The 26,008-nt window shown below is 37.7% G+C and overlaps 1 protein-coding gene across 2 annotated transcripts in view; it reads right to left on the bottom strand.

Annotated features, from left to right (window-relative positions):
* SETBP1 (SET binding protein 1) overlaps window positions 1-26,008 on the bottom strand; it is an 890,090-nt gene that overhangs the window by 842,969 nt on the left and 21,113 nt on the right. The window contains exon 1 of one of the 2 annotated variants that reach the window (XM_081561784.1): window positions 3,664-3,785. The exons of the other annotated variant lie outside the window; for it this stretch is intronic. The gene's annotated coding sequence lies outside the window, so the exon portion shown is untranslated. Of the gene's footprint in view, window positions 1-3,663; window positions 3,786-26,008 lie in introns of those variants that run through there. 2 annotated transcript variants of the gene reach the window in all.

Here is a 26,008-nt window from a genome sequence, read left to right as displayed (position 1 = left end):
CTCCTTAAGTGACATATCAGTAAAGTACCTGTAAGTGTCTAACACATTGTGTACATAACTAAATATTAGCACTTTCACTTCTATGCCTGTCCAAATAAATCTGCTCATATTTACATAGGGCAGCCAAAATTTTATAAATGTGGCAAGAAAGAGACAAGCCAAAACTTTATGATGAACAACTGTGACTTCAATCTCTCAATAGGTGTCACTGAGGCACCTGTGTTGTGTGTTGTACCCTATGCAAACTGAGATAATGTTAAGGCACTGAGGACATTGGGCTTCACAGGTGGCGCTAGTGGTAAAGAATCCACCTGCCTGTGCAGGAGATGTAGGAGACGTGGGCTCGATCCCTGGATCAGGAAGATCCCCTGAGGAGGAAATGGTGCCCCACTCTGGTATTCTTGCTAAGAGAATCTCATGGACAGAGGAGCCTGGCAAGCTAGAATCCCCTGGGGTCACAAAGAGTCCAACACGACTGAACGTCTGAGGATATTATGAGATTGAGTAACCTGATTTGACCTTCAATTAATTATACTGGGCTTTTGGCCTCCCTTGTTGGTTTATATTCCTATTCTAGTGGGAGCTGGAGAGCCTCATTATAAATTAAATTACACTTGGCCAAGATCTTCCACTTTGCATTATCTTTCTATCTTATCTGAGGAAAGGTCTTAATGCCAGTGACCCATATTCCCAGGCACATCTTGAGGCACTACACAGTATAGGTTCACCTGGAAGACTATTTATGACCATTAAGCTCCAAGTATTATTTTCAACAACTTAAACTAACCAAACACATTAGGCATCATTAAGTTTGACAAGAGCTTCACAAATACCTCAGAGGGGTATCTTAACTTGGAATCTCTATAATGAATTATTGGCTACTACTGTTGAGAGACCCAGCATAGGGATAAATCTCTTCTGTCTCTAGTATATACTACTTCCTATTTTACACTGGCCTATGATAATTAATCTCTGGGATGGTCTTGTAACTAACAGCCTTCGTTTGTTTTTGTTTTTTTACTTATGGTGGAATAAGCATATTGCTGCAGGAGTTTCTTAATGTGGCCATCTTTCTTGGCCTTTCTAAGAAAGAAACCTCAAGGATAAATTTATTATAAGTGGCCACTGTCGATTTAGCTGCTTTCTTCATTCAAGGAAGTCAGAGGAGATTCTAAATTTTCTTTACTAACAGACATCTTAGGAAAGCCTCTTTCATTAGTTTTGTTAATCCTCTAAAGAGTGCCTTGATTTTGGACTGAACAGGTACAATTTCCCCAAGGGAAATTCCCACAGTTAAATGCGGATTATGTGGCAAAGGTCAGGAATAGGTTTCTCTGCTGGTAAACATGAGGGAAAGAAAATATCTTCAGAGACAATGGGTGACACTGAATGGAACTACAGCAAAGTCCAAATGGGAAAATCAAGTCAAATACTAGTAAGAGAAGAAGCAACAAGTTTTGCAAGGGCAGAGGCTGGAATCCTGGTCTTTATGTAGGATATAAAGCTTCTTGAGTTGTGGTGGTAACAGAATTATAGGAAAGACAGATTGAAAACATCTGGGTGGGAGAGAAAAAGTGGAAGCAGGGGAAGAGTTAAGTTTTAGTGTCCTTGTTTTGCCTGGCCTATTATAATGGGGCAAACTGGACATATCTAAAGTACCAAACAACTGCACTCATTTCACATGCTAGCAAAGTAATGCTCAAAATCCTTCAAGGCAGGCTTCAACAGTACATAAACTGAGAACTTTTAGATGTACAAGCTGGATTTAGAAAAGGCAGAGGAACCACAGATCAAATTGTCAACAAATCTGTTGGATCATAAAAAAAGCAAAGAAATTTCAGAAAAACGTCTACTTCTGCTTCATTGACTATGCTAAAGCCTTTGTGTGGATCACAACAAACTGTGGGAAATTCTAATAGAGATGAGGATACCAGATCACATTACCTGCCTCCTGAGAAATCTGTTTGCAGGTCAAGAAGCAACAGTTAGAACCTCACATGGAACAACAGGCTGGTTCAAAATCAGGATATTGTCACCCTGCTTATTTAACTTCTGTGAAGTTTGAAACCATCAACCGAAAACATCATGTGAAATGCTGAGCTGGATGAATCACAAACTGGAATCATGATTGCCAGTAGAAATATCAACAGCCTCAGATATGCAGATGATACCCCCCTTATGGCAGAAAGTGAAGAGGAACTAAAGACCTCCTTATGAAGGAGAAAGAGGAGAGTGAAAAAGCTGGCTTAAAACGTAACATTAAGAAACTAAGATCATGGCATCTGGTCTGATTGCTTCATGGCAAATAGATGGAGAAAAAATGGAAACAGTGAGAAACTTTATTTTCTTGGGCTCCAAAATCACTGCAGACAGTGACTGCAGCCGTGAAAGTAAAAGATGCTTGTTCCCTGGAAGAACAGCTATGAGAAACCTAGACAGTGTATCACTTTGCCGACAAATTTCCGTATAGTCAAAGCTATGGTTTTTCCAGTAGTCATGTACAGATGTGAGTTGGACCATAAAGAAGGCTGAGCACTGAAGAATTGATGGTTGCAAACTGTAGTCCTAAAGACTTTTGAGAGTCCCTCAGACAGCAAGGAGATCAAACAAGTCAATTCTAAAAGAAATCAACTCTGAATATTCATTGGAAGGACTGATGCTGAAGCTCCAATACTTTGGCCACCTGATGCAAAGAACTGACTCATTTGAAAAGACCCTTTTGCTGGAAAAGATTGAGGGCAGAAGGGGGCAACAGAGAATGAGATGGTTGGATGGTATCATTGACTCAATGGATATGAATTTGAGCAAATTCCGAGAGATAGTGAAAGACAGGGAAGCCTGGCATACTGCGGCCAAAATTTTGGAAAAGTTTACAATTATCGTCTGCAATATGAGCCTCATCTCATCTCTGAAACAGCCTAACCATGACAGGCAGTATAACTGAAACCCTGTATCTGCTACTCATCTTTATAGCCTTTAGTCTTCTACCTAGTGAGTCTTAAGTGAGTCCCTTCATGTCCTCAGCCCACTAAACATATTCTACTTTTTAGCCTCAATTGTGTGAGCCAAGTTTACAATATTAGTTTTCTCTTCTAGCCTGTGTTGCACTATAGTTACCTACTAGGACAAAATTACTGCCCAAAATTCTAGCCCATGACATAAAGTCTCGAAAATTAGACTAGCATTTACTATGTTACTTTCTCTAAGAATTGGAACTACATAATTAGTGAAGCTCACTGAAAAATAAAAACATGGATGTTGTTGTGAAATTATTAAGAAACTAAAGATGGTCACTGCAGGAGATCCAGGTTCAATCCCTGGGTCACGAAAATCCCCTGGAGAAGGAAATAGCAACCCACTCCAATATTCTGGCCTGGAGAGTCCCATGGATACAGAAGCCTGGTAGGCTACAGTCCATAGGGTCACAAAGTGTTGTGCACAACTGAGCAACTAAAAACAAACAAACAAACAAAAAAGATGGTCACAGAAGAGCATTAAATCAACTGCTAATCCTTCCCAGCACAGAACTCCACGCAATTGTCTTAAATAAACCCAGGGCTGCCCAAATTTCACAACCCAGACACTATCTTGAGTCCTTTAAAAAAAAATAACAAAAGGTCTTTTGTTTGTCTTGTAACTCTGAAAAGAGATAATATCACCCACCTAATCATACTTAAAGATCTTAGTTTCCTTGCAGGTAACCAAATAACTAGACTTTTTGTTAGTGAAACCTCCTGTATCTTGCCCAAGCCCCTCAGAGTAGCTGGAATGCTGGCATTCTCCTTAAGAAGCTGGAATGCTGGCATTCTCCTTAAGAACATGACATCATCCAGTTATCTCACCCTGACCAGTTCCTGCCCCAGCACTGCCCATCCCCTCTGCTGTAGGGGTATACACTGTCCTCTGTCAGCTTGTGAAAGTGAAAGTGACATTGCTCAGTTGTGTCTGACTCTTTGCGACCCGGTGGACTGTAGCCTACCAGGCTCCTCCGTCCATGGGATTTTCCAGGCAAGAGTATTGGTGTGGGTTGCCATTTCCTTCTCCAGAGTATCTTCCTGATCGAGGGATCGAACCCAGGTCTCCCACATTGCAGGCAGATGCTTTACTATCTGAGCCACCAGGGAAGCCCTTTTTTCAGCTTAGCTGCCCCGTTCTTGCCAAAAAAAAAATATGCATGGTACTCCTTTCCGACACTCACCTTTTTGAGTAGTACCTGAAAGTTTTTAAGTTTCTGAGTGTGTAGTATGTAGCAGAGCAGATTTCTCATTGAACAGCCACATGGTTTAATTCAAGGACTTTAGTGTTTCCACTCAAAAACTATACCTTCAGTAATTTAGATCTTTAAGCATAGGCAGAGCGAATTCCCAACTCACTGAATTGCAGACTGATTGAGTTGGAAGAATTTGAGCTAAGAAATGAGATTTTTCTCTGATCCAATGTGGTTTCTGGGCATTGAGACAGCATTTTTCCCAAGGATCCTTGCTCGAGTGTCCTAGCTCTGACACTTCTAAGGCCAAAAATGAACTATAAGGCCACTTTCAGGGATGGGACCCAGACATCCAATGCCCCGGACCAACCAGTATCTTGTAACCTTAATTCTTTTCCTCAGAAATGCTTTCCTGTCAATCTTATTTCTCCTGTTTCTCTGTCATTCTGAGGTTCAACTAAATAGCACTGAAGCCCAATGATCTTTAAAAATATAAATACTAAATAAAAATTATTTGCCCTTCCTCAATGATAATTATGGGCTTCCCTTGTGGTTCAGCTGGTAAAAAATCCACCTGCAACACGGGAGACCTGAGTTCGATCCCTAGGTTGGGAAGATCCCCTGGAGAAGGGAAAGGCTACCCACTCCAGTGTTCTGGCCTGGAAGATTCCATAGATTAGTCGATGGGGTAGCAAAGAGTCTGAGTTATTAAAATTATGAGTTATGCTAATTTTATATAATTTTAAAACTAATTTTGAAATTGCACATTGCAATTATAATCCTACATTTTAATGGTTCATTGCAGCACCTTAAAGATATACTATCTATATCAACTATATCTCAATAAAATTTAAAATATAACAGTACATTGCAGTATGTCTTTTTGACCTGATTCTATTTTTTGTAAGAATATTTTTCTATTCCTTATTATCTTGTTTTTAGTAACTTTTATGAAATTTACCTTGATATCTTTCTGGTGTCTATTTGTTATATCAAATCAGTTTTCTTAAAACTTTAGAAAGAAGCACATTTCAAAATTGCCTTTCTAATCAAAATGAGCTCCCTCTGTTGCTTGAACATCATTTAAAATATAAGTTTTTATTTTTTGAGTTTTTAAGATCCTATTTCCCATCTGACATTTATTTAGATCTTCATTTTTCTTCTTATCTACCATTTCTGTTAAGCTCTATTACTCTTTAATGTCATGTCAAGTGCCCCAAAGGAGGGCACACAATTTAAAGATTACATGGGACCAGACTGAAGGCTTTGTCATGACCTATTATTGGTGTGCACAATAATCCTTCCATTTTCAACTGCTATTCTCTCGTCTTTCCATGCTTTTCAGTGAATACATGTTGACAGTGTTTGGGGCTTATTATGACCTAATATACATTAGACATCTCATTCCTTTCTCTTTCTTCTGTGCAGATGCTTAGAGAATGTAGACTTTTTCACATTTCACAATTTGCTTCTATCTGCTGGCACCCCACTCCAGTACTCTTGCCTGGACAATCCCATGGACGGAGGAGCCTGGTAGGCTGCAGTCCATGGGGTCGCGAAGAGTCAGACACAACTGAGCAATGTCACTTTCACTTTTCACCTTCATGCATTGGAGAAGGAAATGGTAACCCACTCCAGTGTTCTTGCCTGGAGAATCCCAGGGACGGTGGAGCCTGGTGGGCTGCCGTCTATGGGGTTGCACAGAGTCGGACACGACTGAAGCAACTTAGCAGCAGCAGCTTGTATTTTAGATCCACGAGTATATCCTACTACCCTATTCTGTCATAAATCTTATCTGTTTAGTGCTGTTATTGTTTTGCTATTTCATCACTCTTTCTGGTTTTATAATGAATTTGGAAAAACTAGTGTATTTTCTAAGAATTTTGCTTTCCTAGAACTATTGCAACTGTAATTATTCTCGCTTATTTATCAAACTAGGCTCAGTCTGACCACTACTAGGTAAAAATCTAATATTTTTATTTAAAACTATATTATTGAAGATCCAATACCCTAATGGATCTTAATAGTCCTTTCAAATTATTCTGTGTATATCATGAAAGTAATATATATGTGTGTACTTTCAAAGTTTTTCAAGGTAATTGAATCTAGAACAAGCTTCATTTGAAATTTATTTAGAACAAATATTATTTTTCATCTGAACAAATTTCAGATTATATAGAGCTCCACCACTTTTTTTCCAGTTGATTATCATAGGCAAATTTTGATTATATTTTTATCTTTTTTTTATAAATAATGTTGAGATGACATCTATACATCCACATTTTCTTAGTTTCAAAATTGTTCAAAATTTCAGTGGGAGCCAAAAAATTTACAAATACTTGAATTTGAGGAAATTGTTAATAGAAATATAGTTTATGGTACTGTTTTATTTTATGTTATTAACTTTACCTAGGCACCTTTATAAAAGTATAAAATCTTTGGCCACATCATAAACCTAATGTGTCAGATTCTTTGGTAATGTGTATCTTGGAAAATGTTTACACATTATTCAAATGCACAAAAGAGTTGAATGCCATGTCCTAGAAACTAGACATTAAGTCAGAAATAGATCAAGTAGCTAAAGCTACCAAAAATAGAGGAAAAAAACATCAGTAGGTGGACTGAAAGTTGAGGAGGAGGGAGAATGGAGTACAACAGAGAGTAAGAAAGACAAAACTACAAGAAAACTAATGTAGAGTCAGCAGCCATTGTGAAAGTTCAGGGACTTTGTTGTACTTAATCAGGGAAGGCAGTAATTTAATACTGTGGCTGTGTCATCTAGGATTTCTCATAAAATTCAGGAAAGGGGTGGCTCCGATGGTAAAGGATCCTAATGCAATGCAAGAGATCCAGGTTCAATCCCTGGGATAGGAAGATGCCCTGGAGAAGGGAATGGCTACCCACTCCAGTATTTTTGCCTGAAAAATCCCATGGACAGAGGAGTCTCGTGGGCTACAGTCCATGGAATTGCAAAGAGCCGGACATAACTGAGTGACTAACACACACACATATAGCATATATATGACATGAGTGCCAAAATCTAGCCCTCTAGAGCTTAGGGCATACTTTAGTAATCAGCCATAAAACTCTTTCATAGTGTTTTGAATATTGCCTCATATAATTCTTATTTTTTTTAAAAAACTTTAAAAATACAGCACTGTGCAAACATTTCCAACAGGTTTTAGTTGGCATCTCAGTCAAGTCAGAAAGAGAAACACCAACACAGTATATTAACGCGTATATATGGAATTTAGAAAGATGGTAACGATGATCCTATATGCAAGGCAGCAAAAGAGACACAGATGTAAAGAACAGACTTTTGAACTATGTGGGAGAAGGCGAGGGTGGGATAATTTGAAAAAATAGTGTTGAAACATATATATTACCATATGTAAAATAGATGACCAGTACAAGTTCGATGCATGAAGCAGGGCACTCAAAGCTGGTGCTCTGGGACAACCCAGAGGGATGGGGTGGGGAGGGAGGTGGGAGGGAGGTTCAGGATGGGGGAGACACATGTGCACCTGTGGCTGACTGCTGTTGGTATATGGCAAAAGCCACCACAATATTGTAACTATCCTTCAATTAAAATAAATTATTTTTTAAAAATAAATGATTACATCATTTTTATATTATGAAAAAATATTTGTCATTCTCATTTAGTATCTGAGAATTTAATACATACAAAAATAGAAGTCATGGATGAATCTTAGAGAGGCAACAACTGGGTTTAGCTTGCATAGCTTAAGATACTAATGAGGGATATTTTATGAACAAAGACTCAGGGTGCCTGATTAGCATAACCTATGAAACATCAGACTGACCTAAAGCCTTAGTTGCTCAGTAGTTTGTTGCTTCTTTTTTGTTGTTGCTATTGCTTTATTTTTACAGAGGTAAGTGTATGATACTATTCAGAATCAGTGGGAAGTGAGCAGAGTCTGGAGTATCCACATAGAAAGAGCCCATTCCATTGAAAGTTAAGAGGAGATTGGTTGTGGAATACAATAGAGAGCTCAGAAATAAACCCATGAACCTACAGTCAATTAATCTATGACAAAGAAGGCAAGAATATACAATGCAGAAAAGACAGCCTCTTCAACAAGTTTTGCTGGAAAAATTGGACAACCACATATAAAACAGTAAGATTAGAACATTCTTTCACACCATGAACAAAAATAAATTCAAAATGATTTAAAGGTGTAAATATAAGGCCAGAAACCGTAAATGCCTAGAAGAAAACATAGGCAGAATGGTCTCTAGTAAGAATAGTAGAAATATTTCCCTGGACCAGTCTCCTAAGGCAACAGACATATAAAAGCAAAAATAAACAAATGATACCTAATCAAATTTAAAAGATTTTGCACAGAAAAGGAAACCATCAACAAAATAAAAAGACAACCTATGAAATGGGAGCAAATCTTTGCAAATGATGTGAATGATGAGGTTAATATCCAAAATATACAAAGAGCTCATGTAACACAACATCAAGAAAGTAAGCAATCCAATTAAAAATGAGTTGAAGACTTAAATAGACACTTTTCAAAAGAAAGCATACAGACATTCCATCTAAATGCAGAAGACCTTCTTCTCAAGTGTACATGGAACATTCTCCAGGATAGACAATATCTTGGGTCACAAATCAAACCTCAGTGAATTTAAGAAAACTGAAATCATATCAAGCATCTTCTCCGACCACAACTCCATGAGACTAGATTTCAATTACAAGAAAAAAACTGTAAGAAACACAAATACATGGAGATTAAACAACACATGTCTAAATAACCAACAGGTTACCAAAGAAATCAAAAGAGAAATCAAAAAATTTCTAGAAACAAATGACAATGAAAACACAACAACTCAAAACATACTAGATGCAGCAAAAGCAGTTCAAAGAGGGAAGTTCATAGCAATAAAATCCTACCTCAAGAAACAAGAAAACATTGAATAGACAACCTAACTATACATCTAAACCAACTGGAAAAAGAAAGGAAAAAACACCCCAAAATTAGTAGAAGGAAAGAAATCATAAAGATTTGAGCAGAAATAAACAAAAAAGAAATGAAAGAGGCAGTAGTAATGATTAGTAAAACTAAAAGTTGTTTCTTTGAGAAGATAAACAAAATTGACAAACATTTGGCCAGACTCATCAAGAAAAAAAGAGAGAAGAATCAAATCAACAAAATTAGAAATGAAAAAGGAGAGGTTACAAGAGACAATGCAGAAATACAAAGGATTATAAGAGACTATTAGGAACAACTATATGGCAATAAAATGGATAACCTGGAAGAAATGGACAGATTCTTAGAAAAGTTCAATCTTCCAAAACTGAACCAGAAAGAAATAGAAATTATGAACAACCCAATTACAAGCACTGAAATGAAAGCTGTGATCAAAAATCTCCCAAAAAACAAAAGCCCAGGACCAGATGGCTTCACAGGAGAATTCTATCAAACATTTAGAGAAGAGCTAATGCCTATCCTTCTAAAACTCTTTCAAAAAATTTCAGAGGAAGGAACCCTTCCAAGCTCATTCTACAAGGCCACCATCACCCTGATACCAAAACCAGACAAAGACACCACATAAAAAGAAAAGTACAGGCCAATATCACTGATGAACATAGATGCAAAAATAATCAACAAAATTTTAGCAAACAGTATTCAACAACACATCAAAAAGCTCATACACCATGATCAAGCTAGGTTTATTTCAAGAATGCAAGGATTCTTCAATAAATGCAAATCAATCAGTATGATACACCATATTAACAAATTGAAAGATAAAAACCACATGATCATCTCAATAGATGCAGAAAAAGGCTTTGACAAAATTCAGCACCCATTTATGATTAAAACTCTTCAAAAAAAGGGCATATAAGGAAACTACCTCAACATAGTAAAGGCCATATACGACAAGCCTACAGCAAACATTATTCTCAATGGTGAAAAACTGAAAACATTCCCCCTAAGATCAGGAACAAGACAAGGGTGTCCACTTTCACCACTATTATTCAACATAGTTCTGGAAGTCCTAGCTAAAGCCATAGGAGAAGAAAAAGAAATAAAAGGAATCCAGATTGGAAAAGAAGAAGTAAAGTTCTCACTGTTTGCAGATGACATGATACTGTACATAGAAAACCCTAAAGATACTATCAGAAAATTACTAGAGCTAATCAGTGAATTTAGCAAAGTTGTAGGATATAAAATTAATAGACAGAAATCACTTGCATTTCTATATACTAACAATGAAAAATCAGAAAGAGAAATTAAGGAATCAATCCCATTCACCATTGCAACAAAAAGAATTAAAAATCTAGGAATAAGCCTACCTAAGAAACAAAAGAACTGTACACAAAAAATTTAAGACACTAATGAAAGAATGGAGCTAGAGGAATCAACCTTCCTGACTTCAGATTATACTACAAAGTTACAGTCATCAAGATACTATGGTACTGGCACAAAAACAGAAAGAGACCAATGGAACAAGATAGAAAGTTCAGAAATAAACCCATGCATCTATAGGTACCTTATTTTTGACAAAGGAGGCAAGAATATACAATAGGGCAAAGACAGCCTCTTCAATAAATGGTGCTGGGAAAACTGGACAACTACATGTAAAAGAACGAAATTAGAATACTTCCTAACACTATGCACAAAGATAAACTCAAAATGGATTAAAGACCTAAATGTAAGACCAGAAACTATAAAACTCTTAGAGGAAAACATAGGCAGAACACTTGATGACACAAGTCAAAGCAAGATCCTCTATGACCCACCTCCTAGAGTAATGGAAATAAAAACAAAAGTAAACAAGTGGGACCTGATTAAGCTTAAAAACTTTTGCATAGCAAAGGAAACTATAAGTAAAGTGAAAAGACAACCCTCAGAATGGGATAAAATAATAGCAAATGAAACAACTGACAAGGGATTAATTTCCAAAATATACAAGCAGCTCATACAACTCAATGCCAGAAAAACAAACAACCCAATCAAAAACCCAATAATTACAGTCCTTGGAATTATCCAGGCCAGAATACTGGAGTGGGTAGCCTTTCCCTTCTCCAGGTTAGGTCCATGAATCAAGGTATATTGGACATGGTCAAGCACAAGATGGCAAGAGTAAACAACATCTTAGGAATCAGTGAACTAAAATGAATGGGAATGGTTTAATTCAGATGACCATTATATCTACTACTGTGGGCAAGATTCCCATAGAAGAAATGTAATAGCCCTCATAATGAACAAAAGAGTCCAAAATGCAGTACTTGGGTGCAATCTCAAAAATGAGAGATCTCAGCTCGTTTGCAAGGCAAACATTCAACATCACAGTAATCCAAGTCTATGCCCCAACAACTTATGCCAAAGAAGCTGAAGCTGACCAGATATAGAACAACCTACAAAACCTTCGCAAACTAATACACAAAAAAAGATGTCCTTTTCATCACAGGGGGTTGTAATGCAAAAGTAGGAAGTCAAGATATACCCGAAATAACAGGTAAGTTTGGCCTTGGAGTACAAAATGAAGTAGGCTGAAGGCTAACAGAGTTTTCCCAAGAGGATACACTGGTCATAACAAATACACTTTTCCAAAAACACAAGAGATGACACTACAAATGGACATCACCAAATGATCAATACCGAAATCAGATTGATTATATTTTTTGCAGTTGAAGATGGAGATCTATTGTTGTTGTTGCTCTGTCACTCCTTCATGTCTGACTCTTTGTGACTCCATAGACTACAGCACACCAGGCTTCCCTTCCCTTCATCCACTCCCAGTTTGCTCAAACTCATATCCATTGAGCCATCCAGCCCCCTCATCCTCTATCATTCCCTTCTCCTCCTGCCTTCAATCTTTCTCAGCATCGGGGTCTTTTCCAATGAGCCAGCTTTTTGCATTAGGTGGCCAAATTATTGGAGCTTCAGCTTCAGCATCATTCCTTCCAATGAATATTCAGGACTGGTTTCCTTTAGGATTGACTAGTTTGAGCTTCTTGCTGTCCAAGGGACTCTCAAAAGTTTTCTCCAGCCCCACAGTTTGAAGGCATCAATTTTTTGGTGCTCAGCCTTTTTTTATTGTCCAACTTTGACATCCATACATAACTACTGGAAAAACCATAGCTTTGACTATATGGACTTTGGCAGGCAAAGTAATGCCTCTGCTTTTTAATACACTGTCTAGGTTTGTCATAGTTTTTCTTCCAAGGAGCAAGCATCTTTTAATTTCATGGCTGGAATCACCATCCACAGTGATTTTGGAGTCCAAGAAAATAAAGTCTGTCACTGTGTCCATTGTTTCCCCATCTCTCTGCCATGAAGTGATGGGACCAGATGCCATGATCTTCATTTTTTGAATGTTGAGCTTCAAGCCAGCTTTTTCACTCTTCTCTTTCACATTCATCAAGAGCCTCTTTAATTCCTCTTCACTTTCTGCCATAAGAGTGGTATCATATGCATATCTGAAGTTACTGATATTTCTCCTGGCAATCTTGATTCCAGCTTGTGCTTCATCTAGCCTGACATTTTGAATGACATATTCTGCATGCAAGTTAAATAAGCAGGGTGACAAAATACAGCCTTATACTCCTTTCTAGATTTTGAACCAGTCCATGGTTCCATGTCCAGTTCTAACTGTCACTTCTTGACCTGCATACAGGTTTCTCAGGAGGCAGATAAGGTAGTCTGGTATTTGCATCACTTTAAGAATTTTCCACAGTTTCTACACAAAGTCTTTAGCCGAGTCAATGAAGCAGAAGTAGATGTTTTTTCTGGAATTCTTTTGCTTTTTCTATGATTCAAAAGATGTTGGCAAATTGATCTCTGGTTCCTCTGCCTTTTGCAACACCTTTTTACAGTATGAAAAGGCAAAAAGAAGATCTATACAGTCAACAAAAAAGAAGACCTGGGGCTGACTGTGACTCAATCATCAGTTCCTTAAAGCAAAATTCAGGCTTAAACTAAAAAAGTGAGGAAAATCACTAGGCCATTCATATATGACCTAAATCAAATCCCTTACGATTATACAGTGAAGGTTACAAATAGATCAAGGGATTAGATCTGGTAGACAGAGTGCCTGAAGAACTATGGACAGAGGTTCATAACATTGTACAGGAGGCAGTGAACAAAACCATCCCACAGAAAAAGAAATGCAAGAAAGCAAAGTGGTTGTCTGAGGAGCCTTTTACAAATAGCTGATGAAAGAAGAGAAGTAAAAAGCAAGGGAGAAAGGGAAAGATATGCCCAACTGAATGCAGAGTTCCAGAGAATAGCAAAGATAAGAAGGCCTTCTTCAATGAACAATGCAAAGAAATAGAGGAAAACAATAGAATGGGAAAGACTAGAGATCTCTTCAAGAAAACTGGAGATGTCAAAGAAATATTTAATGCAAGGATGGGCATGATCAAGAACAGAATATTCAAAGACCTAACAGAGGCAGAAGAGATTAAGAAGAAGTGTCAAGAATACACAGAAAAATTTTACAAAAAAGGCCTTGATGACCTGGATAACAATGTTGTGATCACTTACTTAGAGCTAGACATCCTGGAGTATGACGTCAAGTGGGCCTTAGGAATCATTACAACCAATAAAGCTAATGGAGGTGATGGAATTCCAGCTGAGCTATTTCAAATACTGAACAATAGTGCTGTTAAAGTGTTCCACTCAATATATCAGCAAATTTGGAAAACCCAGCAGTAGCCACAGGACTGGAAAAGGTCAGTTTTCATCCCAATTCCAAAGAAGTTCAGTGCTAAAGAATGCTCGAACTATAGGACAACTGTGCTCACTTCCCATGCTAGTAAAGTTATGCTCAAAATCCTTCAAGTTGGCTTCTGCAGTACTTGAATCGAGAGCTTCCAGATGTACAACCTTGGTTTAGAAAAGGCAGAGGAACCAGAGATCAAATTGCCAACATCTGTTGGATCATAGAGAAAGCAAAGGAATTCCAGACAAAAACATCAACTTCTGTTTCATTGACTATGCAAAAGCCTTTGACTGTGTGGATTACAACAAACTGTGGAAAGCTCTTAAAGAGATGGGAATCCCAGACCATCTTACCTGTCTCCTCAGAAGCCAGTATGCAGATCAAGAAGAAACAGTTAGAACCTTACATGAAACAACTGACTGGTTCAAAATTGAGGAAGGAGTACAACAAGGCTCTGTATTGTCACTCTGGTTATTTAACTTATCATATGCAGAGTACATCATGTGAAATGCTGGGCTGGATGAGTTATAAGCCGTAATCAAGACTGCCTGGAGAAATATCAATAACCTCCAGATAGGCAGATGATACCACTCTAATGGCAGAAAGCAAAGAGAAACTAACGAGTCTCTTGATAAGGGTGAAGGAGGAGAGTGAAAAAATTGGTTTAAAAGTCAACATTAAAAAAGCTAAAATCATGGCTTTCAGTCCCCTCACTTCATGGCAAAGAGAAGGGAAAAAAGTGGAAGCAGTGACAAATTTTCTCTTCTTGGGCTTCAAAATCACTGCAGATAATGACCACGGTCATGAAATTAGAAGATACTCGATTCTTGAAGTAAAGATAACCCTGTATGCGAGACAGCAAAAGAGACACAGATATATAGAACAGTATTATGGACTCTATGGGAGAGGGCGAGGGAGGGATGATATGGGAGAATGGCATTGAAGCATGTAAATTATCATATGTGAAATGAATCGCCAGCCCAGTTTCACTGCATGATACAGGGTGCTCGGGGCTGGTGCACCAGGATGACTCAGAGGGATGGGATGGGGAGGGAGGTGGGGGGGGCGGTTCTAGAAGGGGAACACATGTACACCCATGGTGGATTCATGTCAATGTATGGCAAAACAAATACAATATTGTAAAGCTAAAAAATAGATAAATAAACTAATTGAAAAAAAAAAGAAGATACTCAATTCTTGGAATGAAGGTTATGAAAAACCTAGACAGTGCATTAAAAAGCAGACACCATTTTGCCAACAAAGGCCTGCATAGTCAAAGCCATGGTCTTTCCAGTAGTCATGCACAGATGTGAGAGTTGAATCCTAAAGAAGGCTGAGCACTGAAGAACTGATGATTTCGAGCTGTGGTGCTGGAAAAGACTCTTGAGAGTCCCTTGGAGAGCAAGGAGATCAAATCAGTCAATCCTAAGGGAAATCAACCCTGAATACTCATTGGAAGGACTGACGCTGAAGTTCCAATACTTTGGCCACCTGATGGGAACAGCCAACTCATTGGAAGAGACTCTGATGCTGGGAAAGATTGGAGGCAAAAGGAGAAGATGGCAACAGACAAGGAGATGTTTGGCTAGCATCACCAATTCAATGGACATGAACTTTGGCAAACTCAGGGAGGCCTGGTGTGCTGCAGTCTGTTGGGTTGCAAAGAATCAGACAGGACTTGGCAACTCAACGATTTGAATAAATGACATAGTATTTCACTAACTTTAGACTTAACAGTGCTTAAATGTGCTAATGAGTATTTTAAATGTCTAAGAGGGAAAAACAGTATATGAGATGAAAGGGTATTTGATCATGGAATTCTCCTAGTTCTTATTTTATTTGTGGAGGGATACATAATTGTTGTAAACATTCAAATAATATGGCATTATATGGAGTAAAATATTAAATTCTTTCTAAATTACTCCATCTTCTGTAATCTAACTCCTCTTACCAGAAAAAAAAACCTTAGTTAAATGTTTTGTGTGCTTCCTCTCAAGATTCTGTTATTTTCTAGATACTGCCAAATTACCATCGAAAGAAGTTGTTACTAATTATTCTCCAATAACTGTGTGAGGGGCTTCCCCAGTGGTTCAGAAATAAAAGAATCACCCTGCAATGCAGAAGCCTCAGAAGACATGGGTTTGATCCATTCTCCAGGGTCAGATAGAGAAAGGCATGGCAACCCATTCCAGTATTCCTGCCTGGAAAATCCCATGGACATAGAGGAGCCTAGTAGGCTACAGTCCATAGGGTCACAAAGAGCCAGACACATCTGAAGCAACTTAGCACACACGCACACAATTGTGTAAGAAGATATTTGTTTGCCTATGTTCATATCATCCCAGACATCATCAATTATTTACATTTATTGGCAATATTAAGAGGGTGAAAAATTTATCTAAGATGATAATGCATTAAAAATTGTTTCAACGTTGTGTTATAGTAAAACATTATATGCAAATCAAAAGCACAATGAGGTATCATCTCATGTTGGTCAGAATGGCCACCACCAAAAAGTCTACAAACAACAAATGCTCGAGAGAGTATGGAGAAAAGGGAATCCTCTTACACTGCTGGTGAGAAAGCAAACTGGTACAGCCACTATGGAGAACAGTGTGGAGATTCCTTAAAAAACTGGAAATAGAACTGCTGGGCATACTCACCAAGGAAACCAAAATTGAAAGAGACACATGTACCTCAATGTTCACTGCAGCACTGTTTACAATAGCTAGGACATGGAAGCAACCTGGATGTCCATCAGCAGACAAATGGATAATGGAGGTTGTGGTACATATACACAAAGGAATATTACTCAGCTATAAAAAAAAAAGAACACATTTGAGTCAGTTCTAATGAGGTGGATGAAACTGGAGCCTATTATACAGAGTGAAGTAAGCCAGAAAGAGAAACACCAATACTGTATATTAATGTATACATATGGAATTTAGAAAGATGGTAATGATGATCCTATATGCAAGAGAGCAAAAGAGACACAGATGTAAAGAAAAGACTTTCAGACTATGTGGGAGAAGGCAAGGGTGGGATGATTTGAGAGAATAGCACTGAAATATGTATACTACCATATGTAAAATAGATAACCAGTGCAAGTTCGATGCATGAAGCGGGAACTCAAAGCCAGTGCTCTGGGACAACCCAGAGGAATGGGGTGGGGAGGGAGGTGGGAGGAGGGTTAAGGATGAGGAGACACATGTGCACCCACGAGTGATTCATGTCAATGTATAGCAAAAACCACCACAATGTTGTAAAGAAATTATCCTCCAATTAAATAAATTAATTTTTTTAAAAAGTCATAGAGATACTTAATGTCCATGGAATTCTCCAGGCAAGAATACTAGAACAGGCAGCCATTCCCTTCTCCAGGAGATCTTCCAGACCCAGGGGTCAAACACTGGTCTCCTGCATTGCAGGCAGATTCTTTACTGTCTGAGCTACCATGGAAACCCATCGATAAAGGGATGGTTAATGAAATTATAAATACATTTGTGTTTATAATTTTAGAAAATATAATTGACTTACATAAAAAGACCCCTAGGAAAAGACTTCTAAGACCTGTAAGAAAAAAAAACTAATAGAGCCTTTCCCCTTAGAAAAATAAAACTAGCTACCATTACCATAAATCCAAGGATCTCAGTATTATATATTTGTTCATAGATAAGTATCCAGAGGAATAAATTCCATACTTGAAAAAGTAGTTACCTTGGGGGAAGAACTACAAGATAAACTGTTTTTGATGAGTATTTGTTTGTAATTGAAGTCATACAAAAACATTATATCTATTTAACTGCTTTTCTAATTTTCATTTCTCAATTATCAATGAATTTCCCCAACATTAGCCTTAGCATTTTTTGTCTTATAAATTGCCTTTACATTCATTGTCCTTTTTCCTATTGGGCTACCTTTCCTTTTTAATCATTTTCTTTGTCAGTGATGTTCAGAGATTCTTTTTTTATCGTGGATTTTTAAACACAAACTATGTATTTGCTCTGCTACCACCTGTGCATATTTCATACTACCTCACTGCCTCTATATCTGTACAAATGAAGTCCCTTTTGTGTTAATTATTTCTGTAATGCCCTATGTTTATCCAAAGAGATGTAAATACCTTAAACCAATTCCTCAGCCATTTATATAATGAACTTTATAAATATGCACTTGTAAAATATATTTATTATATATTCATTGTGTGTGTGCTAAGTTGCTTCAGTTGTGTCATGACCCTATAAATTATAGCTAGCCAAGCTTCTCTGTCCATGGGATTCTCCAGGCAAGAATACTAGAGTGGGTTGCCATTTCCTCCTCCAAGGATTATATATTCATTACCAAACACAAATTCCACCAAATTGCTTATGTGAATTTATATTTGAACAACTTTCTAGCAACTGTGAATCCTGTTCTGTATACACAAAATCTGTTTACCGTATACACAAAATCTGATTTGAGTACAGTTAGATAAAAAGGAAATTGTTGGTTGCTAATAGAAAAAGGAGATAAAGCAAATATCAAAAATTTTGATTTTTACCAAAAAGCTTTAAAAAGGAAAAGGAATATGAGGGGAACAAATTCAGATCCTATAATAACTCTCTGTGTCTGGTTATTTAAGAGCTGAAACAATGCAGAAAGGTGACAGAGGAAACCTGGAAGGGCTGGTATTAGGGCACACAGTGGGATTCGAGGAACAAGAAGGGCCTGCTCTCCAATACTAAAACTAAAAGATATTAAGGATCAGGCAGACAAATATGCCTCACGTCTTCATGTCTTATCTATCTGCAACAATTAAAAAACATTTATACGGACCTCTTTAACACTGTAGAGCAATCATGAAAAACTTCTAATGAGCCAAGAAATAATAGAAATGTATAGTTCTGTCTACTATTATTTGCATAAAAAAGCATTGACATTTTCCTGTGGTTTTTTTTTTTTTCTATACTGTTATATTATTTCGCTTTGGGGAAGGTAGCTGATATTTATAATGGTTTTCCACAGGTTACCCATACACATTTCTTCTCTTAACTGTATTCCTCACAGAAGATTTTAAGTTCATCAATGTCTAAGTGTCCTGCCATGGTGGCTGTCAGAAATCTGACCTCTGAAGTTGAGGAGAGTCTCTTTCAAGCTCCAAGCAGTATCTTATGAGGGAATAGAGAAAATTAAGACTGGAAACACAGACTGAGCAAGTCAATGTGCCAATTGCATGTTCTTACCCTTTAACATATAATTAGACCTGGCAGGCATACGGCAAGTGTTCTCTCAGTGTTCTCTGCCCACAACGCTCAAAACCGTTTCCAAATGGTGATTTCTGGTCACTCAGCTCAGGTGCACCATGTTCTGAGTGCCCTGTGTAATTCTGACCCCTAGTGGTTAAGGAGGCTAATAGACGCACTTCTATTACGTTCATAAGGTGTGTATGTGTTTATAAGGCGCCATGTACCAAACTGCTAACCTTTTTTTATTTTAATTTCGCATCGAAATCTGACTTGAATTCAACCTCCCTTCACTGTTTCATGATGTAGTGTGCCTTTTAATCTATCTAACATATATATAAAACAATGAAATCAAAACTGCCTCTTTTCCCAGTTGATAGAGAGTGAGATGCAAGTTTAATGTAAGGAAGAATGGTTTAATTTTTATGCTTAGTCAGGAGTCACCCCTGCCTAAAGAAAACTGACAATAAACTATGTTATGACACAAAAGGCCAACCTGTGTCAAATATATTTCCCATAATTTTCTAATATGAGCTCAGAAACAACTATTATTTTCACTAGATCCCATCCTGATAGGCACATGTTGTACCTTGAAGCCTTCTATTAAAATCCAAATATTCCACCTAGGTTGCATTATCAATCATTAAGTAATTAACTACCAATCAACACTAATAACACCATTAGCTAGCTATGTGATAGATAAAAATAATTAAACCAAAGACTGAAGAAATGCACATAGAAGTGAGTCATTTCAAACGATAAATATTCACAAAGGCATAACCTGGAGCATGAAGTATAATAGAATGCCTAACATTTAGACATCATCATAGATGTCAAGTGTATTCATAAACAAAAAAATGTTTGCTGCATTCAATCTTTACAAATTTCTTGCGAGAAAACTGGGAATTTTTACCCGATTTTGCCATTACATAAACTATGATGCAGAGAGGCTACCAGTCTTATCTAAAGTTACAGAGCTGACTTATGGTAGAGCTGAAAACCACGTGTATGTTTTTTGATGATAAACCTACCACCTTTTTTATGCTTGATGTATGAGAAAGAGTACTTCCATAGGGTTTCTTGGAAGTCACCTAAATTTCAGGGTGTTATGGAACAACCGGGGTTGAGAGGTCAGAAGAGGCAGGAGACTGGAGTGTGAAACAAGGAAAAATGAACTGAATTATGTCACCACTGTTTATTGGTGAGCCAACTGGATCACACAAAACTCAAAAACAAATGTGGAGTTTTCTGGGGAATTGAAACTGTATTACTAATTAATACAGAAAGTAACAAGGATTGGAATTTTTAATCTTTTTTGAGGCTTTGTCATCATCAAAAGATCTTCGAGAATTTTATTTTAGGTATTGTGGTGTGTGTGTGTGTGTGAGTCACTCAGTCATGTGCAACTCTGCGACTCCAGGGACTGGAGCCTGTGGGATTCTCCAGGCAAGAATATTGGAGTGGGTAGTCACTCCCTTCTCCAGGGGATCTTTCTGACCCAGGGATCGAACCTGGGTCTCCAGCATTGCAGATGGATTCTTTACCTCCTAAGCCATGAGGGAAGCCCAGGTGTTGTGTTCCAGTGTGTGAGTCGCTCAGTTGTGTCCGACTCTTTGCAACCCCATGGACTGTGGCCTGCCAGGCTCCTCTGTCCATGGAATTCTCCAGGCAAGACATAATAAAAATTGTTATAAAATTAATGTTTTCAGTGAGTCCCCTAATATGAACCTTCAAGTTGCAAACTTTCAAAGATGTGAGCCTGCATTCCATCAACGTCAGGTGTGAATAAAATTGGAGCGTGCTCTCCATTTCCTATTGCTGATGATCCTTCAGCTCTCCTTCTCCCTCCTCCTGTCCCTCTTCCAATCAGTAATTCTTCTTGTTCACTCAATGCCAGCTCCTGTATACCAGCTGTTGAACTGTACTACTGTACTTTTCAGGGTACTGTACTCTAAGATTTTTAAATGTTTTATTTTTTGTTTTTTATGTATTATTTGTATGAAAAGTATTATAAACCTATTACAATATAGCCAATTGTGTTAGCTGGGTGCCTAGGCTAACTTTGTTGAACTTATGAATAAATTGGACTTACACATGCTCTCTAGGAATGGAGCTCTTTTGCATGTAGGGTACTTACTATACTCTTTTATTGAGAGTTCAGTATCTGTTTTAAATAACTTGTGCCATGTAATCTTAAGACCAGCCATGAGGTAAGTATTATTATTCCCTTTCCATAAATGAAAAGCCTGAGAGTTGGAAATGCCAAGGAAATTGTCCAAGGCATTAAACTTATAAATAGTACAGCTTACCTTAATGACCATAACACATGCTGTAAATACATATTAAAATACTGTAACAACAAATACATGAAGATAGGGTGTCCCTGACTCTTTCTAGGGGCTTTTAAGACATACATATGAAGTACAAGCAGTCCAAATATCATTGCAAGATACTCAGAAATAAATTAGATAAAATATGAAAATAAAGGAGATCAAAACACAGTAATCTTGAATTTCAATGTCTAATAAAATTGGACCATTAAAAGCAAATTATGTAAAAAGAGCCATTTTGTTACATCATGCTAAACACTGAGATAGATTATTTTGGGTAAACTTTTTTTAAAGGAATGTGTACAAAGAGAATAACTAAGGGTTATATTATTTACCATGCATATCAGAAATGTGGAAGATTTCTTGACTCTCATTTCATCATATAGAAGAGTTCTGATACAGAAAAGTCATTGGAACAGAAAGTGTTTGTTTACGACCACACTGATGAATAGGACATGGAGAAAGAATATTAAAATGATCTGTCTGAGGAGAAAAGAGTAGAAGTAGTAGTTGATGAGCAGAATAGAGAGAAAGAATCTACTGCGATCACTTTTCATTACCTTAACAAGTGGGTGTGGCAACAAACCAAAAAAAAAGAATACAAAATCAACCATTTCTAAATCATGCTTATTGAATATTAAGGTGTTATTTGGAATTCCGCTGAGTCTTAAGGATCTAGGAATGAAATTAGGATTTTCTATTCTTGAATCGTCAGTAGCACATTTGACATACTATTCTTGAAGAAAGGTTTTGGTTTCTTTATGTATTTAGTACAGCCACTATGGAGAACAGTGTGGAGATTCCTTAAAAAACTGAAGATAGAACTGCCATATGACCCAGCAATCCCACTGCTGGGCACACACACCGAGGAAATCAGAATTGAAAGAGACGCGTGTACCCCAGTGTTCATTGCAGCACTGTTTACAATAGCCAGGACATGGAAGCAACCTAGATGTCCATCAGCAGACAAATGGATAAGGAAGCTGTGGTACATATACACAATGGAATATTACTCAGCCGTTAAAAAAAATACACTTGAATCAGTTCTATTGAGATGGTAGCATTGAAACATGTATATTATCATATGTGAAACAGAACACAATTCCATGTTCGATTCATGAGACAAATGCTCAGGGCTGGGGCAATGGGATGACCCAGAGGGATGGGATGGGGAGGGAGGTGGGAGGGGGGTTCAGGATGGGGAACACATGTAAACCCATGGCTGATTCATGTCAATGTATGGCAAAAACTACTACAATATTGTAAAGTAATTAGCCCCCAACTAAAATAAATAATGGAGAAAAGACAATCTCTTTAACAAGTGGTGCTGGGAAAACTGGTCAACCACTTGTAAAAGAATGAAACTAGAACACTTCCTAACACCATACACAAAAATAAACTCAAAATGGATTAAAGATCTAAACGTAAGACCAGAAACTATAAAACTCCTAGAGGAAAACATAGGCAAAACACTCTCCGACATAAATCACAGCAGGATCCTCCATGACCCACCTCCAAGAATATTGGAAATAAAAGCAAACATAAACAAATGGGATCTAATTAAAATTAAAAGCTTTTGCACAACAAAGGAAACTATAAGCAAGGTGAAAAAACAGCCTTCAGAATGGGAGAAAATAATAGCAAACGAAGCAACAGACAAACAATTAATCTCAAAAATATACAAGCAACTTCTGCAGCTGAATTCCAGAAAAATAAACGACCCAATCAAAAAATGGGCCAAAGAACTAAACAGACATTTCTCCAAAGAAGACATACAGATGACTAACAAACACATGAAAAGATGCTCAACATCACTCATTATTAGAGAAATGCAAATCAAAACCACAATGAGGTATCATTTCACACCAGTCAGAATGGCTGCTATCCAAAAGTCTACAAGCAATAAACGCTGGAGAAGGTGTGGAGAAAAGGGAACCCTCTTACACTGTTGGTGGGAATGCAAACTAGTACAGCCACTATGGAGAACAGTGTGGAGATTCCTTAAAAAACTGGGAATAGAACTGCCATATGACCCAGCAATCCCACTGCTGGGCATACACACCGAGGAAACCAGAATTGAAAGAGACGCATGTACCCCAATGTTCATCGCAGCACTGTTTACAATAGCCAGGACATGGAAGCAACCTAGATGTCCATCAGCGGACGAATGGATAAGGAAGCTGTGGTACATATACACAATGGAATATTACTCAGCCATTAAAAAAAAATACATTTGAATCGGTTCTACTGAGATGGATGAAACTGGAGCCCATTATACAGAGTGAAGTAAGCCAGAAAGAAAAACACCAATACAGTATACTAATGCATATATATGGAATTTGAAAGATGGTAACAATAACCCTACATGCGAGACAGAATAAGAGACACAGATGCATAGAACAATCTTATGGACTCTGAGGGAGAAGGTGAGGGTGGGACGTTCTGGGAGAATAGCATTGAAACATGTATATTATCATATGTGAAACAGAACACCATTCCATGTTCGATGCATGAGACAAATGCTCAGGGCCGGGGCAATGGGATGACCCAGAGGGATGGGATGAGGAGGGAGGTGGGAGGGGGGTCCAGGAAGGGGAACACATGTAAACCCATGGCTGATTCATGTCAATGTATGGCAAAAACTATTACAATATTGTAAAGTAATTAGCCCCCAACTAAAATAAATAAATTTATAAAAAATTAAAAAATAAAAAATTTATTTAAAAAAATACATTTAATTTAAGTACACATTTATGTCTTTAAATATGGCCACAATAATTGTTCTTTAGGACTATTTACCTCTAGTAAGATTAGAGCATTAGGAAATTCTTAAATTCCATTTACAGATTTACAATCATATATCCCCTCAATGAATTCATTCCAAACCAGCTCTAAAACTCAAAGATGTAATCAACATTACACATTTAACATCTTGAACTTCATATACATGATTTATGTTGAATATGCTTCTTGATTACTTGAACCCTTTATCTCTTTATTTGTTAACTAGAACAAGCTACTTCAGCAGGGTCTTTGTAAAGAGTGAGTGACATAAACATGTGAAGAAAACCTATTGCTCAAATGCTACTTGACTCTTGTCTATTCCGTTCTCTATGCCTGTTACATTCTACTGTGTAAGCTCCTAAGCTGTGCTCCACACCAAGAAACTTCTGAATATTATGGGGTTTTGTATCTGTCTGTCATTATTGTATGTAGACTTATAATTTTTGACAGTTGCTGTCAGTCTTTCATTTTTTCCCCTTTCTTATTTTTCTGTGTGCTTGTTCACCCTCCCCTTTCTGTTTAATTAGCCTCTTCTAATTTTCTGAAAGTATAAGAAACAAGTTACATACTTGTTAGAGCTGCTTTTGAAATAATGAGCACTTATATTTTGAAAGGGGCTTCCCAGATGGTGTTAGTGGTAAAGAACCCACCTACCAATGCAGGAGACATAAGAGACACAGGTTCAGTCCCTGGGCAAGAGATCCCCTGGAAGAGAGCATGGCAACCACTCCAGTCTTCTTGCCTGGAGAATCTGATGGACAGAGGAGCCTGGTGGGCTACAGTCCATAGAGTTGCAAAGAGTTGGACACGACTGAAGCAACTTCACAAACACATACAAGTACTTTGAAAGAAGGCTTGAGTGCATCTATGGATTTCAGTGGCTGGGTGGAAGTGTACCTATTCTTGCCCCTAATAACCATTTTAGCTAATCTTTCTTGAACCTCCCCCTTGGGTCACAACTGTGCTAAACACAGATTACTTTTATTTTATTTTTCTTTGTACATTTCTGGAGGGCAGGAACTATCTTGTAAACCTCTATCTTCTCTGTGGCATGCAAAGTTTTTCTTTTTTCCATAAACAATCTTCAAATACACAAATAAATGAAAGCTTGAATTCTAAAATCAGAAGCCTCTCCTGCTACTGGTTGGGCATCTTTTGAAAAATAGTATCACTGATTATCTCAACTGTGAATCCTCCTGCCAATGAAGGAGCTGCAGGAGATGTGGGTTCGATCCCTGGGTTGGAAAGATCCCCAGGAGAAGGCAATGGCAACCAACTCCAGTATTCTTGCCTAGGAAATCCCATGGGCAGAGGAGCCTGGCAGGCTACAGTCCATGGGGTTGCAGAGTTGGACATGACTGAGAGACTGAGCAACTGAGCATGAACAGGTTGACCCACACAAAGCTGTGCTTGTATCAACTCAGTAATAAAAAATAAAATGCTGTGTGAAAGCTATTTACATAGAGTATCAATTTCTTTGCTTATTTGCTTCTTGCAGATACTCTGTGCTATAGTGTAAAGGTGGAAACCCACTAACTCACTGGAATGGATTTCATTGTGAAACCAATCATCAGCAACATTAAAAGAAATTACATCAGAAGCTATGAAGAAAAATGACACACTAACTCTGCAATCTGAAAAAAAAAAAAAAAACAGTCTTAGTATGCCAGAATAATCCTAGCAACTACATGCTGCAACTTCCTTTATTTCAGAAATAAATGCAAGGTTGGACTAATGGTAGAGGGAAGCTTAGATGAAGATGAATG

This window comes from Giraffa tippelskirchi, chromosome 14, assembly GCF_054371585.1.
Source record: "Giraffa tippelskirchi isolate mGirTip1 chromosome 14, T2T-mGirTip1v1.2.pri, whole genome shotgun sequence".
NCBI lineage: Eukaryota > Metazoa > Chordata > Mammalia > Artiodactyla > Giraffidae > Giraffa > Giraffa tippelskirchi.
Note: the sequence above shows the minus strand (reverse complement) of the source record. Positions and strands in the feature narration are given on the sequence as shown.